The sequence below is a fragment of the Cladophialophora immunda genome (assembly GCF_000835495.1).
Source record: "Cladophialophora immunda strain CBS 83496 unplaced genomic scaffold supercont1.1, whole genome shotgun sequence".
Classification (NCBI taxonomy): domain Eukaryota; kingdom Fungi; phylum Ascomycota; class Eurotiomycetes; order Chaetothyriales; family Herpotrichiellaceae; genus Cladophialophora; species Cladophialophora immunda.
The window spans coordinates 5259394-5270985 of record NW_015622541.1 but is presented as its reverse complement, the minus strand read 5'-3'; positions in this window follow the sequence as shown (position 1 = coordinate 5270985).

Below are 11592 nucleotides of genomic sequence, written 5' to 3'. Positions count from 1 at the left end.
GACGGCGCGGATAGACAATAAAGAGTCATATCGATGCAAGCGTCCCTTCAAGGACTAGCGTGCATCTGTGGCGTCGAGATGGGCTTTTACAAGTAGTAGTTGGGTTGGTCAGCTACTTTCACTTGTATGACAGAATGAAGCTTCTCTCCTATGAGTATATGTATGTGTTGCTTAAGGGCAGGGGTTCTCGTCTGAAAGAACTGCCTAGCGGAGAGACAAGTCAAGCCGATTGCTGAGACCTAATTTGGCCCTCACCACGCCTTAGTGAAGCTCTGTTAACGCTCGGGTTAAAGCAGGCTTGGCTAGTCCTCGAGGGTCAGGTGTGGAGTTTGAAGTGCTTCGTATGACTTGAAGTAGAAGCCCACCGCCAGGACAGTTGAATTACGAGGGACTCATCGGTGAGCTCGTATTGCTGCATTGGTGTCGACGCCCAGCTCATGGCTTCCTACATGGGTAGTTGCGGCGCCTAGAGAGCTGGGCAAGACTCGTGTAACCCCCACGGTGCTAACCATACTTCGCCTCTGCCTTCTTCTCTGGTTGTCAGTAGCTTCTAACACGGCAGCGCCATCAGGCTGGGCGCCCGACGTCACAGACACGGTCGTCCGACTCAGCCGGCGCTTTGTTACAGATTCTGTCTTTCGGCCGCGCTGTCACGGACCAACTAGTGCATCCCACAAGAATGAGGTCATGGTCGCCTTCAGCGCCTCACTCTGCCTCAACTTGCAGCAAGATGGGGCGTGCAATCTGCGACTTCAGGCCATGCTGAAATTGATGTGGTGCTTCCTCATGACAAAGTCCAGACCAAAGGGCCCGTAAGCGCGCTCGTCGTCGTCTTCCCACAAATATTCCATGAGGGTTGCCGCCTCGCTCACTTGGGAGATGTCGACCCTGGGTTTCGTCCGCAGTAGTCGGATGTATTCTCGCCGCTGGTCATGGCTGATCAGGCAAGACCCGACAATCATAATCGGCCAGAGCAATATGGTAATGAAGGGCGACTTGGCCACGGGCACAAACAGCGGGAATGCCGTGTCGATATGGCGCTGAATCGCTACAATGACCTTGGGGTTGTTGACGACGGAACCACACATGGACGTCTCGATGAACATCAAGAGAGCTTGCCGGTAGATCTCTCCAGTCCAGACATGTTCCGCTTGCCATTCTGCCATTTCGGGCGCCACCGGAGGGGATTGCCATTCGGTGATTGTGTCGATCAGCAGTTCGTACTCCCTTCGGGTTTCCGGGCTGTTCACGCCAGATTCTTCTTCTGTCAGTCTCTTCGTCGCCAAGATGGAGACTTGAGAGATCATCTCAAACAGACCCTGTCCACAGCTGAAAAATACTCCAAAGGTCTCGTATTCCTTGAGAAAGTCCAGGGACGAGCAGAACGAGTCGAAGGGTAGCACGCGAGCTTTGTCGCGGCCGTAGGGTGTGATGCTGTTCACCAAGACCAAGTAAAAATACACCTCCAGCGCGAATCCTTTGACCAACTTGATGTCATCGTGAAGTGTCCGCTGCGGCTCTTGCAGGAGTTTGAGGACAAGTTCACGGCTCGCCCATAGGTGCGGAAAGATACCACCGTGTGGTTCACCAGAGATAGCCTGAAGATCAACGTCAGCAATTGCACTCCTTGTCGACCAAGCATGAAGGATCGAGTACCTCAACGTGACATAGCACAACCAAGACCAGAAGGAGGCGCAGCGTCCTGCGAACATCGTCATGAGAAGATTCGTCCGCGAACAACGAGCGGAGATTCCGTAGAAGCAGCGAATAATGCTGGCGAGTCGCCAGTTGGATCTTCAAGTCATCGCGCTTCTTGTAACTGAGATGGGTCCCGCTCAAGGCCAACACAGCGTGCATGAGCAGGTCATCTGAGTAGGCCAGGGGCAACACCAGCGTGATGAATGGATTGCTCGAGAGGGGCTTGGCCACCAGGAAAGTGGATGTGGCTTCCAGATAGTGCTGGAGCAACAGAATGGAGCTGGAATTGAGCAGAAGAGCTCGCTCGGTGCTAAGGAAGGACGCCGTCAGTGGTTGCCAGAAGATGATCGACCCGGGCTTCTCGTCCCCGTCGCTGTCATGGAGGTCAACACCGCCAACTGGACTTGGGCAAGGAGAGGGCGCGTGCCCCGGCGGCTTCGGGGAATATCTGTCGAAAATAAACGTGATTGCCCCTGGTTGGCCGACGATGTCGTGTACGCCTGCACTGGCAGTCGTGCTCCTTGACGACGGCTGCCTGTCCTTCCGCCTCGCGAGTCCGGAGTCTGGTTTCGTTCTCTTGGAGCTCTTGTCTGGGTTCGCCGGGACCGGCCATTGGCAGTCAATGAAATTGCGAGCGCAGCCGGTGCACGTTGGCCTCAGCTCGTCGCATTTCTTTTTTCGCAGGCGACATGTTAGACAACCTGTCTTGGTGCGAAGGCAGGTCGACTTGTCTCGCCTTTGAGACGAGCCCATTCTGTGCGCTTCGACCGATACGCTGTTCCTAGTTGCCCTAGGTATGCTGGAGCGGCCCCATTCTTCCCCACGACGGTGATCGCGATATAGGAACGATCGCAAGAATCAAGCGCGGTGTGATGTTGAAAGGAATCGAGGATGAGAAGAGAGAAGAGTTGGAGCGCGAATCGCGGTTCGTCTTTATTTAACATTGGAGATGGGCGTCGCCCAATGCTAGGGTTGGAAGCTTATGCATAGCAAAACCTCGACCTTAGCCGCGGTGCACACCCAACCGGGGCCGCCTATCAACGAGACGATGATCTTTGCGTCCACTTATCTGACCCTCTTCTCCATACGACCGTAAGGGTTGTGGCTGCACATAGAGAAAACAGGGTCACGGACCAAGGCTCGTATATCCATCGTCCGAGCTAAGAAGTCTACGTATTCGCCGTATCCCGTGTTTCCTCTTCGTCAGAGTCTTCATTGTGCCACTCTCAGGAGCTCTGTAGGCTTCTGCCTTGTAGTCAGGGGGTATAAATATGGTGCTTGTGATTCGAAATTACGAGTCCCTACTATGAACCGATTGTTTTCCCTATCATCTCAAGCCAAAGGTGTCTGATACAATTGCCTCGAGGTTCATTTGGAGAAGATGGCGCCCCGCGACGATAGACCTGAGGTCCGGTTCAGTGACGCTCCTGGAATGCCTGATCCCGGCTTCTACTCGCACGCCGTCAGTCTGAGTCGATCCAACCGCTTGATCTTCACGTCCGGAATCATTGCTCAACGACCAGATGGGAGCTTTCCGGACTCGCTGGAGGAGCAGGCTGAAACAGTATACAAGAACCTGCAGCAGGCACTGGAAAAATCCTGCGCGTCTGCTCGAGATGTGATCAAAGTCACCTTTTACGTTGTGGACTGGTCTCTCGAGCAAGGCGAGACGTTCATCAAACAGTTTCTCAACTTCATGACAGATCAGGATGGCACCACCCGTCGCCCCATCACGACTCTGATTCCGGTCACGAAGCTCGCCATACCGGGAGCCAAACTTGAGATCGAGGTGGTGGCCGCCATCGGAGGACATGCGTCGCGATACGCAGTACCCTCCATTCGCTCCTTCGATCGACCAGCAGCGCCGTCAAAAGTCGATGTGGTGGTTGTTGGCGGCGGCTTCAGCGGCGTGCAAGCAGCATGGGATCTTCAAAAGGCCGGCTTGAGCTGCGTGCTTCTGGAGGCGAAGAATCGCATTGGCGGTCGAAGCCGGTCGCAGCAGCTTCAAAGCGGTCCAGGCATCGTCGAGCTCGGAGCAACCTGGATCAACAAAAAGACGCAACCGAAAGCCTATGCCACAGCCAAACGGCTAGGCTTGGACATCGTGGATCAATATACCGAGGGAGACGAAGTCTGGCAGTTTCAAGACGGTACGATTGTGAGAGCCAGCCCTGGTTCTGTAAGTCATGCTCCTGTCGATATTTGGAAAGCGCGCTTTTGCTGATTGATTCATGATGCAGCCCGAGGCCGCACAGGTCATCCAGTTCAATATGGCGCTGTGCGAGGCAATCGACGGGGGAAGCCAGGACATTGACATCCACAAATTCAACGAGTTCCCCACGAACCTTGATGTCTCGATGGAGACGTGGTCCGAAAGCAAGGGGCTTAGCGATGACTTGAGCAAGGCTGCAATGAAATTCTTCACCAGCGCCGTCGTTGGCCGCGATCCCGCCGAGATTGGGATGCATTATTTCCTCGACTACATCAAGTCAGGAGGCGGGTTTATCAGCATCGCGACTGAGGGCGAAGATGGGGCCCAGTCACTCAAGATCAAGCAAGGTATTTGAGCCAGGACCAGCGTGAGACTCTCCTCCGCTTACACACTGCGCAGGTACATCGGCTATTGCAACTGGTCTCGCAGACGAGATGAAGCCTGGATCCATCTTCATCAACAGTCCGGTCGACAACATTTACCAAACCGCCGAGGGCGCACTTGTCCACACAGCGACAGGGGACAAGATACTTTGCCGGAAAGTAGTTATTGCCGTCCCGACTAATACCTATGGACTGATCAACTTCTCGCCTCCGTTACCACATGATAAGAGGGCGCTCGTCTCGCGCACCAAGCCAGGCGTATACGCGAAGATGATTCTCACGTACAGTCGCCCGTGGTGGAGAGAACTCGGCTTGGTGGGCAAGTTCTCGAGCTTCAAGGGCCCAATCTGTTTCTCGTGGGACATTTCAGACGAGACGCGCAAGCAGTACTCTCTGGCGATGTTTATCGCGGGTGAGATAGCGGCCAGATGGGCGACGCTCAATGAGCTCCAACGCATCGAAGCTGTGATTGATCATCTTGCGGAGCTGCTGGGTGCCGAGCATGCGCATCTTGCAAAGGACGACGTGCTCGAGGTCAACTATGTCAACTGGTCCGAAGAAGACTACCTGGGTGGCGCGCCAACGTCTGCTATGGGGCCCGGAATGCTTTCGAAGTACGGTGCGGCGCTGCGGCAGCCATTCAAGCACATCCACTTCGCGGGTGGCGAGACGGCGTTCGAGTGGAAAGGATATCTTGAGGGAGCGCTCAGGGCGGGTTCCCGTGCGGCTGACGAGGTTATTGCATGGGCAAAGGAGGAGGGTCTGATGCGAAAGGTCACGGCGAATCTGTGAAGAGGTGACTCCCTGCTCCAGACAGTAACTGCATGGCGAGATGGTGTTTAGTTTTGGCTCGCTGGAGTCCAGGTCGGCGCACCACTGAGACCTGGACCCTTACCCCGCGCCGCACTAGTCCTATTTAGGACTCTTGGCCGTCAACTTAAGCGCGGTGTCTTTCTAGTTGCGAACTCGGCGGGACCATTTCCCCAGCCCCGCCTCCACATCTCGGAGCAATGTACATGGAGTTTTGTGGTTCTTGTTTTTGCAAATACCCGTCTTTGACTAGTGAATCCCAAGTAGGAAGACAAGCATGCTGGCGATATAAGAAAAACGAAGCCGAAACCAGGTCATTGCCAAATCGACGCTAGTCCAACAGCTACCAAGGGTTCCGGACTTGGACATGGGCTGATAAGAGGGTGTACCGAGTACAGACACCGATAGCGCCAGAGAATGGACACGCCGAATCAAATCTTTTGGCGGGGTTGAAAACTTGCACAAATGGGGAAATCCCTGATACAGACGGACTGATATCTAATTCAACGAGTCCCTGCGAGCGTCACGCAGCTATCACAGGTGCCGGTCAAATCCGAGGAACGAACATGCATCCAAGCGCGGTTAAACGCTCACTATTATCAAATGCAACACTATGTGGCCTCAGTTGGCCCTAGGATCCTGCCTGGGTCGCGTCCCTATCATGCATCATTCTTATATCGTGACCACCCTCTCCCAGACGTGGTCTTCTAATGTCAGACGACATCACCTTCTGCTTGGACTGTGGCACGATTTTCTTCGCCTCGCATCATGGACAGCAAAACCCCCAAGGCACTAGCAAGTGGTGAGTTATCCATGCCATACTCCTTTCACCCTTACAGGCTAATGACCGTCAACAATAGAGCAGCAACTGCAGCGATTCGTTAGCGTGGGAGATGGAACAGTCGAAAGCGTAACAATCGGAAACGCCCCGGCCAAAACACAGTTCACAAAATGGAACATTGTCGCCTTTGCCTTTGTTATCTGTAATAGTTGGGCTGGTGTTGCCGGCAGCATCCAGTTGGCACTCCTGCAGGGCGGGCCTGCCACGCTCATCTACAGCATCATCATCTCTTCGATCGCCTACATGAGCATTGCTCTTTCGATGGCAGAACTGGCGAGCGTCTATCCCACCGCAGGCGGACAATACCATTTCGCGTCGATCCTGGCCCCGAAGAAGATCAAACAAGGCATCTCCTACGCCTGCGGTTTGCTGTCCATCTTCTCATGGATCGCCATCGGTGCGGCGGTGACCATCATCCCTGCCCAGCAGATCATGGCGTTGGTGGCTGCTCTGAACCCCGGTTTCGAGACAAAGGAGTGGCACGTCTTTCTCATCTACCAGGCCATGGCTCTTTTTGTCCTCGTCAATAACCTGTTCATGCTGAAGAAGGCTCCGTGGACTCACAACATTGGATGTACGTGGCTCCCCGTCATGGTTGCAGCCCATGCGGCCGGATCTAACTTTCATACAGTCGCTCTCACACTGTGCCTATTTTTGGCCAGCTTCGTCGCTCTGCTGGTGCGTGCCTCGCCCAAGGCTCCGTCGAGCTTTGTCTGGGCCACCTTCATCAACTATACGGGCTGGTCAGACGGGGTGTGCTTCATCATCGGCCTGTCAACCTCCTGTTTCATGTACATCGGCCTCGATGCCTCGATGCACATTGCCGAAGAGTGTAAGGATCCGAGTCGAACGGTCCCAATGGCCATGATAAGTGCAGTACTCATCGGCTGCACGACGGCTTTTGCGTACACGGTTGTCCAACTCTACGCTTTGACCGATATTGAGGCGATTATGACCACGACTGAGTGAGACCATGCTCCTGGATCATCCTCCCCATCAATGTGTGTGCAAAAATGTATTGCTGACTCTCTCTATCACACAAAAACAGATACGTCCCTTGGGTGGTGATAAGACAAGGACTCCGATCCACGGCCCTCGCCATGACATTCATCATCGTGGCCATTGTCATGGCGATCTTCATCCTCAACGCCATCCAGGAGACGTCGTCCCGCCTCGCCTGGTCCTTCGCCCGCGACAACGGCCTCGTCTTTTCCTCGAGGCTGGCCCGGATCCATCCGACGCTGCAGGTTCCCGTGTATGCTCTCTTCCTGACATATGGGATAGTGGTTGTGTGTGGCTGCGTCTTCGTCGCATCTACTACCGGTGCGTATTACCATTTTTTCTCCCAAACAGAATGCATGTCTTTTTCCTTAGCGGGGGGTTATGGTTCCTATCGCTGACAGAGGGAAATCGTACCTGTCACAGCCTTCAACGCACTGGTCGGTTCCTCAATCGTGCTCCAAGAGATCTCCTTCCTCATCCCTGTCGCGCTACTCCTCTACCGACGACGAGGGCCCAAATATCTGCCTCCGACTCGCTACTTCGCGCCGCCGTCGGCAGTCGGGTGGATCGCGAATGTCATCGTAGTCGGGTTCGTCGTCATCACGACCATCTTCTTCAATTTCCCCGCCTTCCTGCCAACTTCAGCCACGAGTATGAGTAAGTGGAATATTGCTCAAGTCCCCCTTTCTTGTTTCTTAACCACATCACCAGCAGTAGATCCAACCCCCCCGTCCTCCCTTTGGCCCAATTTCTCAACCCTTCTTCTATTTGACCGGTTGAATTACAAAATTGCTGACAGGTACATTCTTGGGACAAAACAGACTACACCTGCGTCATCTTGGGGATTGCCCTGCTGCTGGGCATCGTGAACTGGTTTGCCCACGCGAGGAAGCACTACCAGGGCCCGACGATCAAGTTCGAAGGCGAGGACGAGGGCCGGTGGGCGGCGATCATCGCCGAAGAATGACGGGCAGAGCGGTGCTCGATCATGTTTATACAGATTAGTGGCGAGGCCGCGCGCGAGAGTGAGGCGTTCTAACTTGCATCACGCATGTGTCGGTTACAGGCATACATACATACATCCCGAGTCGAACCCCGTACTGGACACGGCGCGGGCGAATCGATTGACGGGCTTGTTCGGGGCTCTTCAGCTTGAAGACTGGTAGCGTGCTTGTCGTCTCGTAAGACTTCTGACCCTGCACCCTCCACCCTTCGATACTAAATCCATGGTCCTGTAAACTGTAGGAATGCCAACGTGATTTAAGCACGAAATTTGAAACTAGAGAAAGACCCCCCAAAAGACACAGATGCGGATATAGATAGTCCTTTTGCGGACCCTGTCCTTGGATCCTTCTCCCCCATCTTTCCGCTACGCCACCAGGTCCCAGAACTCGTCGAAATCCAACGTCTGGATCTTGGCCATGTTCTCCCCGTGGCCCTCGCCCACGGTGTGCCCGTCGCCCAGGTACGCGAAGCGGTTCCGCCCGGCCCCGCCGGCGTCGAGGTCGTGCTCGTACTCGTAGTCCTCCCAGCGCGGGTCCCGGAGGGCCTCCATGAAGTGGTGGCTGGTGCCGGCGTAGATGGCGACCACGCGCCCGTCCCGGGTCCCGCGCTTGTACCAGCTGGCGCAGGGCGCGGTCCACACGCTGCGCCGCAGCCAGGTCTGCGAGTGCACGTTGAACTCGCGCACCGCGTCCGGCCTGACGCTCAGCGCCTTGATGGCCTGCGTCTGCAGCTTCGTGATGGCCTTGTAGATGTACACGGCCGTCATTTGCAGGCCGCCCACCAGCGTGCCGTTGGAGATGGGGCTGTTGGGGCCGAGGAATGCTTTTTTTCGTCGGGGGAATGTTGTTAGTAGAGGCTTCTTCTGCTTTTCGTCTGGTCGGTCGGACAAAAGGAGGATGAGGGAAGGATGTAAAGGGAGGGGTGTCTTACAAAAGTAGTTCGGGAACCCAGGCACCGCGATCCCAAAGTACGCCTCGGGCTCCTCCTCGTCCCATTTCCGCCGCAAATCCAGCCCGTCGTGGCCGATGATCGGGATGCGAGGCTTGAAGGTGGTGTCGAACCCCGTGGCGCAGATGATGGCGTCGAACTTCCGCTCCTCCCCGTCCGTGCACAGGATGCCCTCCTTGGTGACCTGCACGATCCCGTCCTGGATCACCTCGACGTTGGGCCTCACGAGGCTCTCCAGAAACCCGATCCCCGGCGTCTGCCGCCGGCAGCCGATCGGGAAGTCTGGGATCAGCATCTCCGCGATCCTGCGCCCCTTCTCTGTCTCGCCCAGCCGCTCCTTCATAGCGGCCGCGAAGACCACCTGCGCCTTGGCTTGCAGGTCGCTGGTCTTGATCGCGCGGTCGAAGAGCTTGGCGCGCCGGTCGGCCAGGTTGCGTCGGTGCTGCTGGAGGTACTCCGGGTCGCTGTTGAAGCGCGCGATCTCGTCGGCCGTGTAATGGTACTGCTCGTCCATCTTGGGGTCGTCGTCGACGGGCTCGTTGATGCCGGGACCCGGGGAGATCCAGGTCTTGGAGCGGATGAAGCTGGTTAACTTGTCGACAACTATACGTGTGTGTCATCAGCAACCCATGTTCTGGTCGCATATTAGGGCGATAGAAAGGGATTACCTTTTACGATTTTGGGGACGATTTGTATCCCCGATGAGCCGATCCCAATGACAGCAACCCGCTTGCCCGTGAGATCGTACGACTCGTCCCAACCGGCTGAATGCATCAGCTTCCCTTCGAAATCGGCAATACCGGGGATGTTGGGCCACTTCCAGTTGCTGTGTTGCCTTGTCAGCTATAACTTGGAGCATTGTGACGAGTACATCTTGTCCGTTATGGGGAGTGTTCAGAGCTCAGGCGACTTACTTGAGCAAACCCCCGGCATTGATGAAGATCTCGCAGTGGTCGTCAAATTCCTCTCCGTCAGGCCTTCTCACCTTGAGATCCCAGCGTCCTCGATCCGAGTTCCAGACGGCCTCGAGGATCTCGTGCGAGGTGTGGATGTATTTGCCGACATCGTACTTCTCAATCACCTGCTTCATATAGTCGTGAATCTGCCGCGAGGTTGCGTAGTAGCCTGGCCAGTTGGGGTTGGGCTCGAAAGAATAGGAGTAGTTATGTGCGGGAATGTCGCACTGGCAGCCCGGATACCTAGATGGACCACGTTAGGGATCTGTATTGTGCATACACGCCAATTCAGAAGACGAGAAAGGTGCTGCAATGCGATATGCAAGGTGAGAAAAGGACATACCTATTCTCCAACCACGTCCCGCCCATGTCGGCATTCTTTTCGTATATGCAGAACTCCACGTTCATATCCGTCATTCGCTGCGCATATACGATGCTCATCATGACTCCCGAGTAGCCTGCCCCGAGGCACACAACTCGGAGTGGCTTCCTCGTGCCCATGGGAACCTCCCTCACGACATAGGGTACTTCCATCTCGGAAGAGAGCGGTGGTAATTGTTCAGCATTTCCGTTTTGGCAGCCATCGATCTTGTCGGGAAACCCGTTGGGTATTTGCACTTCGTTAACAGCCACCGCCGTTTGCTTCATGTCTAGAAACCCGCTCGAGAAAGGCGTGTCGGATTCAATATCTAGCAGGGGAGCCATAGTTGTGCTTTTCGACTTTTGCAAACCTGACAATACCAAGCGGTGGGTGCGCACGAGGACACTCAGGGAGAGATGTTCTGAATTTGAAGTACCCCCAATATCCCCTCTTGCCGATAGATGCAAATATAACAGGTCAAATGCGCGCAGACTCTTTCCACATTCAGTCGTCCTGTCTCCAGGAGGTATACCATGACTTTACTCCACTCCGTCGTCAGTCGGAAGAGGGACAATGCCCGGAGCCCCCTCGGTCTCGACATTTCTTCCGTTTTATCCGCATCTTAAACATCCGGTAGCACTCTCGGTCCAAATATTCCCAAGAAAACTGTATACAGGATGGGAGCGCCGAGGGAGGGGGAATTGTTGCGAGGGCGGAGTTGTACACCTCCGAACCGAGACGCGCCATGTCTTATTGGTGCTATACGATGCCTCCTTTAAGGCGCGGAGGTCTGAGTTGCGATTTGCCTGAGGACAAGTCGCATTGCCGGCCACTTCTCCAACACGCTAGCCTTGTGCTTCGTTAGTACGTCGCCCACGGCCACTCGCCGCTGCTCAACCTGCGGTCGTTCTTGTGTGGACAATGTTTCACATGGATAGACCAGTCAAGCATCCCTCGGGCTTGGTCTCGGACATCCTTGTAGGTGCTTTCTGTCGCCTGGCTTTTGGGGATAGATATGCATCACTGCGGAGTGCTCAGGTCGGCTCAAGAAGTCTGTACCGCCGCCTATATCCTATCAAGAATTCCAAATTTGTAGAAGATCAGCTGTGCATATGCTCACGATGAATGATTTTGTAAGGAGACCAACATGCAGTACAATACGATTGCAGCGCCGGAAGAATTAGAGACATATAGTCATCTGTAATCGAAAAGTTATGTTCTGAACGGATCGACTGGGTTCTGAGCCCATAGACCCAGTCCTACTCTTGTAGCTCCAGTTTGGTCGCCGGCTTCGGTCAAGGCAAGAAGAGATCAGACCATTTGGCATTGGAAAGAGTCCCGCGCCCAAGTTCAAGACATCCACGGCGAGACCTAAT